The sequence below is a fragment of the Rhinoderma darwinii genome, chromosome 5, assembly GCF_050947455.1.
Source record: "Rhinoderma darwinii isolate aRhiDar2 chromosome 5, aRhiDar2.hap1, whole genome shotgun sequence".
Classification (NCBI taxonomy): Eukaryota; Metazoa; Chordata; class Amphibia; order Anura; family Rhinodermatidae; genus Rhinoderma; species Rhinoderma darwinii.
Genome location: NC_134691.1, coordinates 227,011,413 through 227,032,605, shown reverse-complemented (window position 1 = coordinate 227,032,605; position 21,193 = coordinate 227,011,413).

The following is a 21,193-nucleotide window of genomic DNA, read 5'->3' as shown; positions in this document are numbered from 1 at the left end:
AAGAACGAACAAGAGGGGGGATAGCGGACATCCCTGTCTGGTCCCATTGGATATGTTAAAAGAAGATGATAAAGTCCCATTAACCCGGACTTGCGCTGACGGACATGTATATAAAGCCATTATCTGGGCAATGAGAGAATCTGGGAGTCTAAATTGTGTCAATTTCATATATAGCCAATCAACCCGATCGAATGCTTTTTCCGCATCAGTAGAGAGAAAGGCCATCGGGACGTTCCTTGACCTAGCATATTGTATTAGATGAAGAATTCTCAAGGTATTATCTTCACCCTCTCTACGGGATACAAGGCCAACTTGCTCTGGATGGACTAAGCTAGGCAACAATGGCTTAAGTCTATTAGCTAACAATTTTGCATAAAGCTTAATATCTACATTTAATAAGGAGAATGGTCTATAATTGCCACAATCCATCCCATCCCTACCATCTTTGGGCAGAATAGAGATGTGCGCCTCCAAGGATTGTTTACGGAAGCCTTTAGGGTGCAAAAGGTAGTTAAAAGTGTTTAACATGTGAGGTACAATTATATCTTTAAAAGTTTTATAGTATATAGATGGAAGTCAATCTGGTCCAGGGCTTTTCCCTGTGGGAGTGTCTTTCAGTGCAAGTTCTAATTCTGTTAAGGTAAATGGGTTAGAGAGGAGGTCTCGTTGGGGATCTGAAAGAGAAGGTAATTGTTACGTTTGTAGAAATTTATTAATACGTGTTTCTCTCTCCAGCGTGTCCTCACCACATTCTTTGCTCCTAATATTATATAGTAATTCATAATATTTCTTAAATTGCTCTGCAATATCTGCAGTATCTGAAACCACATCACCCCTATCTGTACGAATACCCTTGATATAGGTTTGTTGTCTATTTTTAGCCATTGCTGCCATCAGTTTTGAACCCCTATTTCCATGGATATACATTCTATGCTGGCTGTGAAGATAAGCTTTAGCTGCTTTAAGTTTCAACAATTGTTTTAAGTTTTCTCTCTGAACAGTAAGTTCCTGTTGAACCTCAATTGCCAATGATCGTTTGTGGGCTCCCTCCAATTGCAGAATCCTAGACATAACAGCGTCCATTTCTTTTCTACTGAATTTGTTGACATAAGAGCCTAAGTATATGAACTCACCCCTAACCACAGCCTTATGCGACTCCCAAACAATGGGCATAAGGGTCTGATCACTAACATTTTCATGGAAGTAATTAGAAAGCGCATTTGTCACCCTTTGTTTATGGCGTTCATTATGGAGGAGGAGTTCATTAAGTCGCCAAGTGTACAATTTTTGAGGTAAAGAGTGAATATTAAGTTCTAAAAAAATTGGTGCATGATCAGATACTGTGATCTGGCCAATATCCGATTAATTTACTGCAGGTAAGTGTTGGGACATTACCATAAAATAATCAAGTCTTTGATAAGACCTATGTGGAGCAGAATAGTAGGTGCAATCTTTGGAAGTTGGGAAAAACGTTCTCCAAACATCTCTCAAGTTTAGGTCAGATAGAATTTTGCAAAGAGCCTTTAAACTTCTATATGATTGCTGGGAGCATCCTGAGGAGGAATCTAATAAAGGGTCGAAAGTAATGTTAAAATCAGTTCCTATAATGCACAGACCAGATTGAAAAGTTTTCAATCGTTGTAACTTATCAATTAGCCAGGGTATTTGTTGGGTATTAGGGGCATATAATCACGCTATTGTAACTGGAGTATTTGCAATTGTCCCTTTTAAAAAGAGGAACCTCCCTTCTGTATCACTCAATTGTGAAATCAATGTGAAAGGTATAGGGGTTTTAAAAACAATTGTAACCCCTTGTATTTTTGATGAGTGGTGATGTGAATGGTACCATTTGGAGAAGTATGTGTTAGGTAAATTAGGAAGTCTACCTAGGGCAAAGTGTGTTTCTTGAAGAATTTCCATCTCTGTGTGGTGTGATCGTAGAGTTTGAAAAATTTTGGACCGCTTTGTGGGTGAGTTCATTCCCTTCACATTCCAAGAGGTAACATGAATATCAGCCATAAAATAAATGTAGAGAGCTTAGTTGATCAACAGATAAATTCAACTATATAACTTGAACAAGAGTAACACAGACCAATTACCAGAGTTAAAGCCCTCTAGATATATGGTAGGTGTAGAGGGTAGTGCATGGTCAATGGGAAATAGGGGAATAAGTAAGGTACATGCACAGTGCTCAAAAGCTTAGGTATAAGCAGTAGAAATCAACAATGATATGAATGTTATAGACAGCGTGAAAGTCATTCAATAGTCGTAACATATTACTGCTGTGTTATGAGGTAATATCTTAGAGCTAGACATTACATTTGAGATACACAATGACACTCACGAAATTGCTCGTCAGTAATTCCAGAAAGATACAAAACTTTCGTAGAAGTTCAGTCTGTCTGGCTGGCAAGCCCCCTGTGAGAGTGAAACTCCTTAGCGGAAGTCATGGAACTGCATCTGGAAGGTCAGGAAGAGTGGCAACATCTGTTATCATAAGCCACGAGAGAGGTTTATCCGGGTCTAGTCCCAGATCAGCATACAGGGGCTGTAGATCTTCTGGTCTCTTAATTACCCTGAGAGTGACTTTGAGGACGAACGAAAGGCCAAATGGAAAAAAACATTGATAGGATACATCTTTATTTCTCAAAGCATCTGTCACCGGTTTAAGCTGTCTACGTTTGTTAAGTGTAACTGGCGATAAATCTTCATAGATCGAGATCTTGTATCCATCATGGGTCACCTCCTGTATTTCTCTAGATTTACGTAGGACAGCGTCTCGATGTGTAGAGTTAAGGACTCTGCATATGACGTCACGCGGAGAATCTCCATCTTTGGGTTTTAGTCTCAATGCCCTATGAAATCTCTCAATTTGCAAGGAATCAGCTTGGTCACTATTGAGCAGAGCTTTCAATATGGCATAAGTAGTGGCTAAAAGTTCCGTATTGGACATAGATTTTGGAATTCCTTTCAATCGGAGATTGTTCCTCCTTCCTCTATTGTCCTGTTCTTCAACGTAAGTTAGAAGGCTGTTTAGATGAGTTTGGCAGGTTAGGAAAGCGTAATTTGCAGCCCTTCAATGGTCAAGTAGCGCAATCTGGGTGTCTTCCAAATGCTCCACCCTGTTGTTAATTTGTCTAATTTCATGTTTAATATCTTTCAGCTTTTAAACCACTGGCTTAAGAGCATTTTCAATCATTTTTTGCACTGTGTGTTGTGATAAATGAATAGAAGATGATGCAGCCCCTTGAGTCTCCTCATCTCCTGAGCTATTGCCGCTCGAGTCCATATTATCTATGCCTGGAGGTTTTCTAAGGGCAGGTTTAGGGGGAACTCTTTTGGTAGAGGGCGATCTTTGCTTAAGAAATGTATCCATATCGGATTGTGATTTTTTCTGTTTAGGAGTATTCCATCCCTCTTGTTTTCCCCCTTTCACAATGACGGACAGTTAGTTTCACTGCTAAATAGTAGACAATGTGGTGAGCACAATGATGATTTAATAACGATAATTAGAAGACATATGTCCCCTTTGTTTACTTCTCGTTGTATTTTAGGTAATAATCATTGCTGGAGGTATAACATTATACCCAAGAAAAATTGGACCTCAGATCCCAGCTAGCTTTTGGAGAATCAAGTGTGCGGCTACAGATTTATGTAGCAATTTCAGACCGGCAATTTATGGTTTTGCGCGCCAATCTTGGCAAAGTTCTAATGGTCAGCGACCCACTGGTGTTGTGCGACCTTTTATTGTATATTGTGGCCCCTTTGTCGTCAGTTCTCCTAGGCCTGCCAGGCAATATGATGAAGCAGGGGGGGAGATATGATTTCTTCAATGGGAGGAGAGGAATAAGCAGGGAGAAGATGGACTCTGGCACACACAGAGGGACAATGGTTAGGAGGGGCTGGGGGAATTGATTCCCCTAATGGAAGTTCTTCCTCACCTGGAGCCAGTTATCACCTCTCCTGCTAGGTGGTGTGCAGATGGAGGATGTCACTGGTGTCCGATGGTCCCACTGTGGTTGTTCATGCGTGTTCTGCAGGTGGAAGTGAGCCACAGGCGGGCCGGCTTAAAAATCGAGACCCCGGCTTCACACGCGTTGCTAGGCCGCAATCTCAAATTATTCTCACAAGACGACTCTTCCGAATCTGGAAGCACAGTTCTCCACACGTTCCACATTTTGTATACTTTCTTACCATGTGCCTAGATCATTATGATCATACGGCTTCCTTCTGGATATGTCACACACCTTGTCCCCTGCGGTGGGGTTTTACCATAACCCCAAATTCCACTCTCTTCTACGGAAGTCCCAAACTACAGGGACACAATATGAATCTTGTCAGACCACCTTTAATAGGCAGTATCATCGTACTAAGCCTTACTACTACACGTCAAAATTTTTCTTCTATATATATATATATATATATATATATATATATATACATATATTGAAGAAAATATTGAAGAAAATCCCACAGCACTCCGTGTTAGTGAAAAAAATGGTGGTTTATTAAGCCAGCACAAGCTGCAACGTTTCCGTCCTGCTATAGGACCTTTATCAAGCATAGTGATACAAGCAATATGTGAACCATATATAGTGAGTGTCTCATTAGCATAATGAGTAAACGTTAAGATAGTATATATAACAAAACCATACTGATATACATTCAAAACCTACACTTTTAAAAAAAATTCTAGTGATCAGTTGCCAGTGTTGACAACAGTGAATACAAAATTACAAAAACATTATTAAAACATGCAAAATCTGTATGATTGTCATGAAATTGAAAATGCAACAATATGTGTGTGGGTGGAGAACATCCGACCACTCACCAATCCGGGCTAGTGTATGTAAATTCGTGAAAGGAGAGGCAGGTCTGTTCCACCTGTTGAATCCACAAGCTCATTAGAGTCCTCACCCTTGTACTGTGCATGCTCTCATAAAGAAGAATGAAGACTGCAGTTGCATAGCAACAATTGACACTCAAGCCAGTTAGTGAGTTCCACACAGCAAGCAATACAGGAAGTAGAAATGAGATGTGTCAACTCGCATCTGAATCTGCCAGACTGCAATCCAGGACTGATATTTAAAGGATGATGACCTAATATCTGAGACAGAGCACTGTACAACATAACAGTGCTACATTCATGATATTAGTAGTGCCCTTGGGGTAAGAAACGGAACTCATATAATGTATCAAGATGGTCAAACAATTTTTATATCATTTTTATATATATACATCTGATTATGTACTACTGGACTAGCAGGATTAGTCGGGCAGATGTGGATGCGTATCATTATATCCCGGTAGATGTAGAGCTGGTGAGTTGTCACGATGTTCCAATGGTTATCTGAAAAACATCAAAAAACAACAATCGATCAATCAAGAGGAAAGGGTTTGCATCAGAAAATAATTAACCATACACAGTGAATATGGCATACAGATAATACATAGTGTTAACAAAGTGCTATAGAAAAAAACATGTCATGTCATAATGTATATATCTCCATAAATTACAATCCATAAAACGTACTGACAGTCAGTGCATACCCATGATTGTGCACAATTAGGTATTGCTGGCACCTGTGAATACATTAAGAGAACATATGGAGACACTCACCATGATGATATTGGCTGCTAAAGTTCAAAACAACCGCGCTACTCACGGCGTCCCCTGTGCGCTATTGCGCATGCCCAGGAGACCAAATATGTCAGGGAAGAATCGTTCAACTGCGCATGTCCGCGCATGCGCCAACGTAAATACTGTGCCAAGAACGCCATATTATATAAGGGCAAACTGACACCGTCTGTCAGTATCGCTCCAAGCCGATTTCTACAAAAGTGTGCAAGGAAAACGCAGGGAAGATGCGGTGCAAACTGCAATCATGAGATATACAGAACAGCGACCAGAATACAATCTGGAAAAGGCCAAAAAAAATAGGACCAGACTACGCACCTTTTAACCCAAATTTTACCCCATATAAATGTAACTATATTATGTAGCAAGGCACCTCAATCCATAAACATATGTACAGGCCACCAGATAAACATATATATATATTATAGAGAGACACCACAGGAGCACATCATAGACTTACCCCTCAATTTAGAGGGGAAAAGTCAAAAGATGCACGGGCGTGAAAAAACGCACCTCATCCACATCTATAATGTGAATAGGTGCCTATAAACCCACCACGCAATCCTGCATAGGGCATCTGTTTAAAGGCTATTAGATTAGTAAGATGGATAAGGCTGTTCAAAATTAAAGGTTTCTATAGAAAAGGAGGATATAGTTGCCACTCTACATTTATAAAAAGGTTCAAACAAACCTCAGTCTTAAAGGGAATACAAGGGGCAATATACTATCCTGCTTAATCCTTACTCCACCTGCCCATATGGACGAAAACGGACACTGTAATACGATCCAATGTATACACCACTGACATATATAGTAAACAGTATAATGTAATTTTTATTGAAAAATGTACAGTACATCACTTCTGGTGAGTTCATCCATTGTTCCCAAATATCGTGATCTGTGAATAGACAAGAAAATCTTTATCTGATGTCCAGTTAAAGGTGTTGCGTAAGGGCCTGTCTTATTGCCAAGTTAATAAGGTGGACTGGTTCACTGACAGCAAGCCGATTAGGCTTCGTCTCCAGGCTGGGGCCTGATCAACTTCCGTAATGACAGAGCAGGGGGCCATTGGGTCTCCTGTTGCCATAGTAGCAGTCGCCAGTCCTGATTGCCTGTCAGGGCTGGCGATCTGCTAGCAACCGCTAAGATGCAGCGATAGCTCCTGAGCCGGCAACCATCTTTCCATGGCCGGGCGGGTCCTGAACGGCTTCCGTGCTAGGCAGACCGGGAGGCCAGTATTAGCATTGCAGTTACCGGAACCCCGGCAATTTCATTGCTAGGGTTCTGATGAGCTGCAAACACCTTAAATGCAGCGATCGCGTTTGAGCTCTGCATTTAAAGGAGTTAATGGTGAGGATTGAAGGTTATTTCTGCCCCCGCCATTACAGCCGGATGTCAGCTGTAAGATACCTCTGATATCCGGCGATGATGGCACCAGCACAGCTTCTAAGCAGGTGCCCAGCATTTGCCGTATGGATACGGCAAAATGTGCGGCACTAGCTTTCCATGGCTAATCCATACGGCAAATGTCGGGAAGGGGTTAAAGTGTACCTCCACTGTTAGCGCTATTAGATTCTATAGCGCTAGCGGCTGTTCTGGATACGGGAGCCATGGTGACGAGTAGGTCGCTCTGTCTCCCACTGAAGAGTTAAAGGGTTATTCCCATCTTGCCACGTATTTTTTTTTTTGGCCAGCACACATGTATGATCAAAAATAAGCCTATTGAACCTATCCATTCAAATTTCCTACCTGGATTTGATCCTCAATCTTCCTCTTTCCCTGCTGCTCATTCCTCTGCTTGTGAAGATTTGTGGGTGGTACGTTGTGAGACACGTGCTGCATGAGCGATCTCAAACACAAAGTGCTTGTTCTAAACGAAACACTGTTATCTCTATATGTACATATAGAGATAACAGTGCTTTGAAGAAAGAACAAAAAGGGCTCTACTGCTGCGTGAGGAGTTTCGAAAACTTAGACGGCTCCAGGGCTACTGCACATGCCTGGGAGCCGTCCTATTCACTTTCATTAGAGCAGGAGTGAGGTGGCCTGATTTAGAGCTACTACGCATGCTCAATCTGCACACCAGAGGAAATGGCCAGTGTATTAGGAAAATTCACAGTAGAAACTGCGCAAGCGCGGCCACCGCTGCAGGACCCTAGCGGTGGCCGTAACCATTGGATACCATTTCCAAACAAACCAAAAGACATGGGGTGGACCGGATGGATTATCTTCTGAATGGCACAAAATTTTAAAAAGAAGAAATTTACAAATATGCATATATTTCCATATGCAACAACTTAAGCTATGATCATTGAGATGGGAATACCCCTTTAAGAACAGCCGGCAGAATGGACTTTACACAGACCGGGCTGCTGCTAGAAGCAAGATAGCAAATACGAGTGATGTAGAAAATAGACTATAATGCGCACTCCTGCACTATAACCGCTTTTCACTGAAAGTGGAGGTACACTTTAATTATATATATCATATACAAATTTACCCCTTGTCTTATATTTAGAATAAATAATAATTAGGTCACACATTTTATGTTTCCTAAATGACTGACGTGTAAAATATTTGTTAAATGAATAATCTTTGGAATATTTTTTCTCCTCATCGCCCTGCTGCTCGGACTATGGCTCTTCTTCTATGTTTAGTAAGTTTACTCAAAAATCCATACATGAGACATTTAAAGGGACATTTATAAACACTGCTCCCCATCCCCCAAGCTTTAGCTTAAAGTTAGATGGTTACCTGTCTAGTATGACAGAATGTAATGGTATCAGGTAGAGACATCCCATCTATGTATTGGAAACAAGGCCAATGTGGTTGTCTGCAGCTCCATGATGGATAGACAGGACCGCTGGAAGGTGCTTATCTGAACCTGTTCCATGTACAGAGGGGACAAAAGTGAAGAAATAAAGAAAGAATTCAGTCTAACCCCATGCAATTTACAATCACACATGCAACATGCCATGGATCCAAAGTAAAGCTCAAGGATGGAGGGGGGTTTTCATCGGAATGGATTTAGTGGAATTGTTCAATTGAGAACTTTCATAACTTTTTACTTCTAGTTATAAACTAAAACCTGAATATCTAAAAGTACAGAAGGAGCTTCTAGAGGGCAAGAGGATATTCAGGCCGGATTTAATGAACAAAGAGTTTTCGAAGATGCTGCAAAGACCAGGTAAGAATAACTGTTTAACTGGGTAAGGCAAAGTAAGGCTTTGTTCACATAGGCGTTAGTACTTCCATTGTTCTACTCCATCATAGGAGTGGAACAACGAATAAACACTATAGTGCTGGGTCCGTAGGCCAACACTTATAGTGTCCGATGAAAAACGTATTGATTTTAACGGTTTCTAACGGGTTTCTATCACGGTGTCCATTGTTTTACCGTAACAATAGCACAACATGCTGCACTATTTTTCAATTCATTTTGGACCAGTTCTGCGATAGAGGCTCGCAACAGGGGCCTGAAAGGCAAATGTGAACATATCTTAACAAAAGGAAGGTGTTTCCCATGGATTTAACTACCCAACAACTCCCCATATCTATGTTTCCATTATAATTTATTATTAAATTATATTTTAATGGTCCCTAAGAATTAAGAAATTATAAAAAAGAAGAGGGACATTGAAAAAGGGGACGGTGAAGAAGATCAAAGTCGTCACCCTGTACTGAGTCGAATGATGGCAGCATCTGAATACAGGGTTGAGAATGAGCTGGCAATAGATGCGAGTAGAAGCAAAAGTGCCGATGCGGAGGGAAGAAAATATATGAAATCTATAAAAGCTGAAAAGGAGAAAGAGGAGAAAGCAATGAAAACTTATGTGGCCAAGATGAAAGAACTTAAATGTCAGAAGCCAAAAAAGTTCAAGACCAAAAAAACCGTGGTCAAAAAAACCAAACACATCATAGTCAAGAAGCTTAAAAACATAAAGATCAAGAAGAGAAAATGAAATCATCATTGTGCCACAGTAAAAACATCACATTACTAACATCAAAATAATCAAAGACCTCCATATCACATCTGAATATTCCCACCACATTTTATCCCAAGAGACCGGGAATATGCACCCTATAAAACCTGCTTCTCAGAAGACCGCTCAACCACCAACTAAACAACTTCTATTTCCTTAAACAAATATTTTTTAAAAAAATAATTAATTCAATACCATTTTAAAAACACTTTTAGACAGTTTTTATAAATATTATTATTTTATTATTATTACTACAATAATTTTATTAAATTATTAAGAAGTATGAACAGAAAATAAACGTAAATAATGAGGGACATGCACAATGTCTACTCTTCAAATATTACAATATGGAATACAGGCTGCATATTATAATGGAGTCTACTGTGTATATGGACATGTCATGTTCCATTGTGACTCCATCTAGACGTTTCAACACATCTGTAGAATCTCTAATATAAGATTGCTGATTTTCAACACATGGACGAAGATAAAAATCCAAAAAGCGGCATGTCAATTCACACAGACCACCACATCCCGAGACAATTGGACGTCACGGTGGTTTTTTCTGGTCCTTGTGTACCTTTGGCAATAAATATAATGTTGGAACAATCGGGCTCTTAAAGAGGCTCTGTCACCAGATTCTCAAACCCTTATCTCCTATTGCATGTGATCGGCGCTGCAATGTAGATAACAGCAACATGTTGTTTTTTTTTAAACGTTCATTTTTGGCCAAATTATGAGCTATTATATATTTATTCAAATGAGCTTTGAAATGGACAACTCGGCGTGTTTTTTTCGTTATGTCCAACTGGGCGTGTATTGTGTTTTTAACTGGGCGTGTTTATGTGTATGACGCTGACCAATCAGTGATCAGTCTGCGTCATACACTCCTCACCATCTGCACGCTCCTCTCCCGAAATATTCTGTGCTGCTGTGAACTCTGCTCTTACCATTACGTAGCTCTCAGTCTGTTACCTCTCCTCCACTCCTGTCCTCAATAACACCTTCACATGATTGGCAAGTCACCACCCCGCACAAGATCCTACTGCACGGCTGACAGCCGTCAGCTGTATAGCTAACAGCATGGTTGTGTTGGAAGCGCGCCCTGCTGTGTCTCATCTAGCTGCTACGTTCTATCCTGACCGCCGGTGAATTCTCCGTGCGGTCTTCGCAGTCCTGCTACCCCGTTTACCTACGGGAGTAGAACGCGGCTCCTGATATACTCTGTGCTGCCTTAAACTCTGTGGACAGGTCAGGATCCTGTTTTTTTTAAAATACTGCTGGGGAACCTGCTCGATCCACTATATAAGGCTGCGCCTCCATCCTCTTCTGCCCCAGTCACTTATTCCCAAGCACTGTAAACTTTCAGATTGGTTGCGCTGTGAATATTCGGAGAACGTGATTGGTTTATGTGCAGGGTAATGAACATACAGACAAGCAGTAGAAGACTGAATTCAATGAAATGCTCAGCCCTTAGTCAGTCTTCTACATAAACACGCCCAGTTAAAAACACAATACACGCCCAGTTGGACATAACGAAAAAAAACGCCCAGTTGTCCATTTCAAAGCTCATTTGCATAAATATAAAATAGCTCATAACTTGGCCAAAAATAAAAGTTTTAAAAAAAACAAAACGTTGCTGTTATCTACATTGCAGCGCCGATCACATGCAATAGGAGATAGGGGTTTGAGAATCTGGTGACAGAGCCTCTTTAACACATAAACCATCCATGACCTTCTTAGTGATTACATTATTCTCAAATGCCTCCATTAGCATTTTGTCTAAACGATCCTTAAAGATGTCAGTCGGATTACATGGTAACCGTCTATAGCATTTCTCATTATGCAATTGTCTATACACCTCGGACTCGTATAGATCAAACGGCCATATCACCACATTACCCCCCCCCCCTATCTGCTTGTTTGAATACGACCCCCTTCATCATTTTCAGTTCATGTAAGTCCTTGCGCTGCACTCTAGATAAGTTGTCATATCTACGATTTTGTGATAGTTTCCTCAATTCATCAACCACCATTCTAACGAACATTTCTACTGGTGGATTTAATAAAAGTGGTGGGAATGTGGTAGATTTGGGTCGAGTAAAGTCCGGAAATTTATCAGTGCTTACCTCCTGTTCTTGAAGCAAAGACTCTAATATCCGGACCACTTCCAATTCCTCCTGGGCTTAAACAAATGGTTGAAATCGTTCTTTGCATAATATTTTTTTTAAATGAGTTTACTCGCAAATAGGAATATATCCTTGATGGCTGTAAAATCATCAAACCCGGATACCGGACAAAATGTTAAACCTAGTGATAGCACAGAATTTTGACTGGGTGTTAGTACAATATCAGATAAGTTAATTACCTTCAATTCACCATTATTTCCATCCGACATGTTCAATTTCCTTTTTATTGGCGCTCGTCTGGTTTCATACCTTGTCATCCCTATTTCTCGTGCATTTGATGATGACGATCCTTGTGATATCCCAGATGCAACACTCTCCAATGATGAGGAGGATTCACTGCGCAATAATTTAGAAGGTGCACGCTTTTTGCCATCTATAGATTCTATGCTGTTGAAAATCCAGAACATCTCTTTGGAATTTTTTGGTTTTTACGTCCTGTATCTCTCGTTCCCATTTTGCACATTCAATACTTAAATCCTGTTCAAATTTGGCTAGATTTTCAGGAGTCAATGTTGATTTCACTTGTTCCTGTAAAGGTGCAATAGTTTTTTCAACGTCCTCCAATTGTTTTTTATCCATACCAATTAACAGTTCGATGAAAGTGCAAGAGCATAATGCACATGCTTGTTCCCATCTCAATTTCATTGTCACGTCTTCAAGTGGAAATGACGGGAAAACCTGGACACGTAGACTACGAGGGATCAGATCCCGAGCCAAATACTGTTCTAATGAAACCTTATTCCACCAAATTCTGGTACGACGTTTCAATAAGTCCTTTAATGATCTATGTATTTCCATTATACCTGTATTGTTTGCACCAACGGTTCCTATAGCATCCTCCTTAAAAACATGAGTAACAAGCGATAGCCAGTTAGATTCCCGAGTATGGAAATCCATATTAGTTACAAGGCCTGTCAACAACATACAAAACATATGAATACCTATACGAAAACCAGGCCAAATATTCCATATAATGATCTATATATATCAATATATAAGCACAATCCCCATAAATATATATATAGATACTATTATATAAGTACTGTAATAACATATGAGTACACCATGGGTACCATGCAAAAATATTTTCATTATATTTAATCACAAATAGTAAAAACAATGGCCAGCATGACCTAAAAAAATGACAAACAAGTTTAAAACAACATGGTGGTGGTGGGTTCGTAGGCCTACACAATGTCCGATGAAAAACATATTGATTTTAATGGTTCCTGTAGGGTTTCTGTCATCGTGTCCATTGTTTTACCGTAACAATAGCACAACATGCTGCACTATTTTTCACTGCATTTTGGACCAGATCTGCGATAGAGGCTCGCAACAGAGCCTGTAACGCAGATGTGAACATAGCTTAACAAAAGGAAGGTGTTTCCCACAGATTTAACTACCCAACAACTCCCCACATCTATGTTTCCATTATAATTTTTAATTCATAAGTATTGACCTTTATTTTATATTTTAATAGTCCCTAAGAACCAACAAATGATAAAAAAGAAGAGGGACATTGAAGAATGGGACTGTGAAGAAGATCAAAGTCGTCCCTCTGTACTGAGTCGAATGATAGCAGCATCTGAATACAGGGTTGAGAATGAGCTGGCAAAAGAGGTGAGTAGAAGCAAAAGTGCCGATGCGGAGGGAAAAAAATATATGAAATCTATAAAAGCTGAAAAGGAGAAAGAGGAGAAAGCAATGAAAACTTGTGGCCAAGATAAAAGAACTTCAAAGTCAAAAGCCAAAAAAGTTCAAGACCAAAAAAAACCTGGTCACAATGACCAAACACATCATAGTCAAGAAGCTTAAAAACATAAAGTTTAAGAGGAGAAAATGAAATCATCATTGTGCCACAGTAAAAACATCACATTACTAACATCAAAATACTCAAAGACCTCCATATCACATCTGAATATTCCCACCACATTTTATCCCAAGAGACCGGGAATATGCACCCTATAAAACTTGCTTCTCAGAAGACCGCTAACCACCAACTAAACAACTTCTATTTCCTTAAACAAATATTTTTAAAAGAAATAATTACTTCAATACAATTTTAAAAACACTTTTAGACAGTTTTTATAAACATTATTATTTTATTATTATTACTACAATAATTTTATTAAATTATTAAGAAGTATGAACAGAAAATAAACATAAATAATGAGGGACATGGGCAATGTCTACTCTTCAAATATTACAATATGGAATACAGGCTGCATATTATAATGGAGTCTACTGTGTATATGGACATGTCATGTTCCATTGTGACTCCATCTAGACGTTTCAACACATCTGTAGAATCTCTAATATAAGATTGCTGATTTTCAACACATGGACGAAGATAAAAATCCAAAAAGCGGCATGTCAATTCACACAGACCACCACATCCCGAGACAATTGGACGTCCCGGTGGTTTTTTCTGGTCCTTGTGTACCTTTGGCAATAAATATAATGTTGGAACAATCGGGCTCTTAACACATAAACCATCCATGACCTTCTTAGTGATTACATTATTCTCAAATGCCTCCATTAGCATTTTGTCTAAACGATCCTTAAAGATGTCAGTCGGATTACATGGTAACCGTCTATAGCATTTCTCATTATGCAATTGTCTATACACCTCGGACTCGTATAGATCAAACGGCCATATCACCACATTACCCCCCTTATCTGCTTGTTTGAATACGACCCCCTTCATCATTTTCAGTTCATGCAAGGCCTTGTGCTGCACTCTAGATAAGTTGTCATAGCTACGATTTTGTGATAGTTTCCTCAACTCATCAACCACCATTCTAACGAACATTTCTACTGGTGGATTTAATAAAAGTGGTGGGAATGTGATAGATTTGGGTCGAGTAAAGTCCGGAAATTTATCAGTGTTTACCTCCTGTTCTTGAAGCAAAGACTCTAATATCCGGACCACTTCCAATTCCTCCTGGGCTGTAAACAAATGGTTGAAATCATTCTTTGCATAATTTTTTTTCAAAATGAGTTTACTCGCAAATAGGAATATATCCTTGATGGCTGTAAATTATCGAAACCGGATACCGGACAAAATGTTAAACCTAGTGATAGCACAGAATTTTGACTGGGTGTTAGTACAATATCAGATAAGTTAATTACCTTCAATTCACTATTATTTCCATCCGACGTGTTCAATTTCCTTTTTATTGGCGCTCGTCTGGTTTCATACCTTGTCATCCCTATTTCTCGTGCATTTGATGATGACGATACTTGTGATATCCCAGATGCAACACTCTCCAATGATGAGGAGGATTCACTGCGCAATAATTTAGAAGGTGCACGCTTTTTGCCATCTATAGATTCTATGCTGTTGAAAATCCAGAACATCTCTTTGGAATTTTTTGGGTTTTTACGTCCTGTATCTCTCGTTCCCATTTTGCACATTCAATACTTAAATCCTGTTCAAATTTGGCTAGATTTTCAGGAGTCAATGTTGATTTCACTTGTTCCTGTAAAGTTGCAATAGTTTTTTTTAACGTCCTCCAATTGTTTTTTATCCATACCAATTAACAGTTCGATGAAAGTGCGAGAGCATAATGCACATGCTTGTTCCCATCTCAATTTCATTGTCAAGTCTTCAAGTGGAAATGACGGGAAAACCTGGACACGTAGACCACGAGGGATCAGATCCCGAGCCAAATACTGTTCTAATGAAACCTTATTCCACCAAATTCTGGTACGACGTTTCAATAAGTCCTTTAATGATCTATGTATTTCCATTATACCTGTATTGTTTGCACCAACGGTTCCTATAGCATCCTCCTTAAAAACATGAGTAACAAGCGATAGCCAGTTAGATTCCCGAGTATGGAAATCCATATTAGTTACAAGGCCTGTCAACAACATACAAAACATATGAATACCTATACGAAAACCAGGCCAAATATTCCATATAATGATCTATATATATCAATATATAAGCACAATCCCCATAAATATATATATAGATACTATTATATAAGTACTGTAATAACATATGAGTACACCATAGGTACGATGCAAAAAGATTTTTATTATATTTAATCACAAATAGTAAAAACAATGGCCAGCACGACCTAAAAAAATGACAAACAAGTTTAAAACAACATGGTGGTGGTGGGTTCGTAGGCCTACACAATGTCCGATGAAAAACATATTGATTTTAATGGTTCCTGTAGGGTTTCTGTCATCGTGTCCATTGTTTTACCGTAACAATAGCACAACATGCTGCACTATTTTTCACTGCATTTTGGACCAGATCTGCGATAGAGGCTCGCAACAGAGCCTGTAACGCAGATGTGAACATAGCTTAACAAAAGGAAGGTGTTTCCCACAGATTTAACTACCCAACAACTCCCCACATCTATGTTTCCATTATAATTTTTAATTCATAATTATTGACCTTTATTTTATATTTTAATAGTCCCTAAGAACCAACAAATGATAAAAAAGAAGAGGGACATTGAAGAATGGGACTGTGAAGAAGATCAAAGTCGTCACCCTGTACTGAGTCGAATGATAGCAGCATCTGAATACAGGGTTGAGAATGAGCTGGCAAAAGAGGCAAGTAGAAGCAAAAGTGCCGATGCGGAGGGAAAAAAATATATGAAATCTATAAAAGCTGAAAAGGAGAAAGAGGAGAAAGCAATGAAAACTTATGTGGCCAAGATAAAAGAACTTCAAAGTCAAAAGCCCAAAAAGTTCAAGACCAAAAAAACCGTGGTCAAAATGACCAAACACATCATAGTCAAGAAGCTTAAAAACATAAAGTTTAAGAGGAGAAAATGAAATCATCATTGTGCCACAGTAAAAACATCACATTACTAACATCAAAATACTCAAAGACCTCCATATCACATCTGAATATTCCCACCACATTTTATCCCAAGAGACCGGGAATATGCACCCTATAAAACCTGCTTCTCAGAAGACCGCTAACCACCAACTAAACAACTTCTATTTCCTTAAACAAATATTTTTAAAAGAAATAATTACTTCAATACAATTTTAAAAACACTTTTAGACAGTTTTTATAAATATTATTATTTTATTATTATTACTACAATAATTTTATTAAATTATTAAGAAGTATGAACAGAAAATAAACATAAATAATGAGGGACATGGGCAATGTCTACTCTTCAAATATTACAATATGGAATACAGGCTGCATATTATAATGGAGTCTACTGTGTATATGGACATGTCATGTTCCATTGTGACTCCATCTAGACGTTTCAACACATCTGTAGAATCTCTAATATAAGATTGCAGATTTTCAACACATGGGCGAAGATAAAAATCCAAAAAGCGGCATGTCAATTCACACAGACCACCACATGCCGAGACAATTGGACGTCCCGGTGGTTTTTTTATGGTCCTTGTGTACCTTTGGCAATAAATATAATGTTGGAACAATCGGGCTCTTTACACATAAACCATCCATGACCTTCTTAGTGATTACATTATTCTCAAATGCCTCCATTAGCATTTTGTCTAAACGATCCTTAAAGATGTCAGTCGGATTACATGGTAACCGTCTATAGTATTTCTCATTATGCAATTGTCTATACACCTCGGACTCGTATAGATCAAACGGCCATTTTACCACATTACCCCCCATATCTGCTTGTTTGAATACGACCCCCTTCATCATTTTCAGTTCATGCAAGGCCTTGTGCTGCACTCTATATAAGTTGTCATATCTACAATTTTGTGATAGTTTCCTCAACTCATCAACCACCATTCTAACGAACATTTCTACTTGTGGATTTAATAAAAGTGGTGGGAATGTGATAGATTTGGGTCGAGTAAAGTCCGGAAATTTATCAGTGTTTACCTCCTGTTCTTGAAGCAAAGACTCTAATATCCGGACCACTTCCAATTCCTCCTGGGCTGTAAACAAATGGTTGAAATCATTCTTTGCATAATTTTTTTTCAAAATGAGTTTACTCGCAAATAGGAATATATCCTTGATGGCTGTAAATTATCGAAACCGGATACCGGACAAAATGTTAAACCTAGTGATAGCACAGAATTTTGACTGGGTGTTAGTACAATATCAGATAAGTTAATTACCTTCAATTCACCATTATTTCCATCCCACGTGTTCAATTTCCTTTTTATTGGCGCTCGTCTGGTTTCATACCTTGTCATCCCTATTTCTCGTGCATTTGATGATGACGATACTTGTGATATCCCAGATGCAACACTCTCCAATGATGTGAAGGATTCACTGCGCAATAATTTAGAAGGTGCACGCTTTTTGCCATCTATAGATTCTATGCTGTTGAAAATCCAGAACATCTCTTTGGAATTTTTTGGTTTTTACGTCCTGTATCTCTCGTTCCCATTTTGCACATTCAATACTTAAATCCTGTTCAAATTTGGCTAGATTTTCAGGAGTCAATGTTGATTTCACTTGTTCCTGTAAAGGTGCAATAGTTTTTTCAACGTCCTCCAATTGTTTTTTATCCATACCAATTAACAATTCGATGAAAGTGCGAGAGCATAATGCACATGCTTGTTCCCATCTCAATTTTATTGTCACGTCTTCAAGTGGAAATGACGGGAAAACCTGGACACGTAGACCACGAGGGATCAGATCCCGAGCCAAATACTGTTCTAATGAAACCTTATTCCACCAAATTTTGGTACGACGTTTCAATAAGTCCTTTAATGATCTATGTATTTCCATTATACCTGTATTGTTTGCATCAACGGTTCCTATAGCATCCTCCTTAAAAACATGAGTAACAAGCGATAGCCAGTTAGATTCCCGAGTATGGAAATCCATATTAGTTACAAGGCCTGTCAACAACATACAAAACATATGAATACCTATACGAAAACCAGGCCAAATATTCCATATAATGATCTATATATATCAATATATAAGCACAATCCCCATAAATATATATATATAGATACTATTATATAAGTACTGTAATAACATATGAGTACACCATAGGTACGATGCAAAAAGATTTTTATTATATTTAATCACAAATAGTAAAAACAATAGCCAGCACGACCTAAAAAAATGACAAACAAGTTTAAAACAACATGGTGGTGGTGGGTTCGTAGGCCTACACAATGTCCGATGAAAAACATATTGATTTTAATGGTTCCTGTAGGGTTTCTGTCATCGTGTCCATTGTTTTACCGTAACAATAGTACAACATGCTGCACTATTTTTCACTGCATTTTGGACCAGATCTGCGATAGAGGCTCGCAACAGAGCCTGTAACGCAGATGTGAACATAGCTTAACAAAAGGAAGGTGTTTCCCACAGATTTAACTACCCAACAACTCCCCACATCTATGTTTCAATTATAATTTGAATTCATAATTATTGACCTTTATTTTATATTTTAATAGTCCCTAAGAACCAACAAATGATAAAAAAGAAGAGGGACATTGAAGAATGAGACTGTGAAGAAGATCAAAGTCGTCACCCTGTACTGAGTCGAATGATAACAGCATCTGAATACAGGGTTGAGAATGAGCTGGCAAAAGAGGCAAGTAGAAGCAAAAGTGCCGATGCGGAGGGAAAAAAATATATGAAATCTATAAAAGCTGAAAAGGAGAAAGAGGAGAAAGCAATGAAAACTTATGTGGCCAAGATAAAAGAACTTCAAAGTCAAAAGCCAAAAAAGTTCAAGACCAAAAAAACCGTGGTCAAAATGACCAAACACATCATAGTCAAGAAGCTTAAAAACATAAAGATCAAGAGGAGAAAATGAAATCATCATTGTGCCACAGTAAAAACATCACATTACTAACATCAAAATACTCAAAGACCTCCATATCACATCTGACTATTCCCACCACATTTTATCCCAAGAGACCGGGAATATGCACCCTATAAAACTTGCTTCTCAGAAGACCGCTAACCACCAACTAAACAACTTCTATTTCCTTAAACAAATATTTTTAAAATAAATAATTACTTCAATACAATTTTAAAAACACTTTTAGACAGTTTTTATAAATATTATTATTTTATTATTATTACTACAATAATTTTATTAAATTATTAAGAAGTATGAACAGAAAATAAACATAAATAATGAGGGACATGGGCAATGTCTACTCTTCAAATATTTCAATATGGAATACAGGCTGCATATTATAATGGAGTCTACTGTGTATATGGACATGTCATGTTCCATTGTGACTCCATCTAGACGTTTCAACACATCTGTAGAATCTCTAATATAAGATTGCTGATTTTCAACACATGGACGAAGATAAAAATCCAAAAAGCGGCATGTCAATTCACACAGACCACCACATCCCGAGACAATTGGACGTCCCGGTGGTTTTTTCTGGTCCTTGTGTACCTTTGGCAATAAATATAATGTTGGAACAATCGGGCTCTTAACACATAAACCATCCATGACCTTCTTAGTGATTACATTATTCTCAAATGCCTCCATTAGCATTTTGTCTAAACGATCCTTAAAGATGTCAGTCGGATTACATGGTAACCGTCTATAGCATTTCTCATTATGCAATTGTCTATACACCTCGTACTCGTATAGATCAAACGGCCATATCACCACATTACCCCCCATATCTGCTTGTTTGAATACGACCCCCTTCATCATTTTCAGTTCATGCAAGGCCTTGTGCTGCACTCTAGATAAGTTGTCATATCTACAATTTTGTGATAGTTTCCTCAACTCATCAACCACCATTCTAACGAACATTTCTACTGGTGGATTTAATAAAAGTGGTGGGAATGTGATAGATTTGGGTCGAGTAAAGTCCGGAAATTTATCAGTGCTTTCCTCCTGTTCTTGAAGCAAAGACTCTAATATCCGGACCACTTCCAATTCCTCCTGGGCTGTAAACAAATGGTTGAAATCATTCTTTGCATAATTTTTTTTCAAAATGAGTTTACTCGCAAATAGGAATATATCCTTGATGGCTGTAAATTATCGAAACCGGATACCGGACAAAATGTTAAACCTAGTGATAGCACAGAATTTTGACTGGGTGTTAGTACAATATCAGATAAGTTAATTACCTTCAATTCACTATTATTTCCATCCGACGTGTTCAATTTCCTTTTTATTGGCGCTCGTCTGGTTTCATACCTTGTCATCCCTATTTCTCGTGCATTTGATGATGACGATACTTGTGATATCCCAGATGCAACACTCTCCAATGATGTGAAGGATTCACTGCGCAATAATTTAGAAGGTGCACGCTTTTTGCCATCTATAGATTCTATGCTGTTGAAAATCCAGAACATCTCTTTGGAATTTTTGGGTTTTTATGTCCTGTATCTCTCGTTCCCATTTTGCACATTCAATACTTAAATCCTGTTCAAATTTGGCTAGATTTTCAGGAGTCAATGTTGA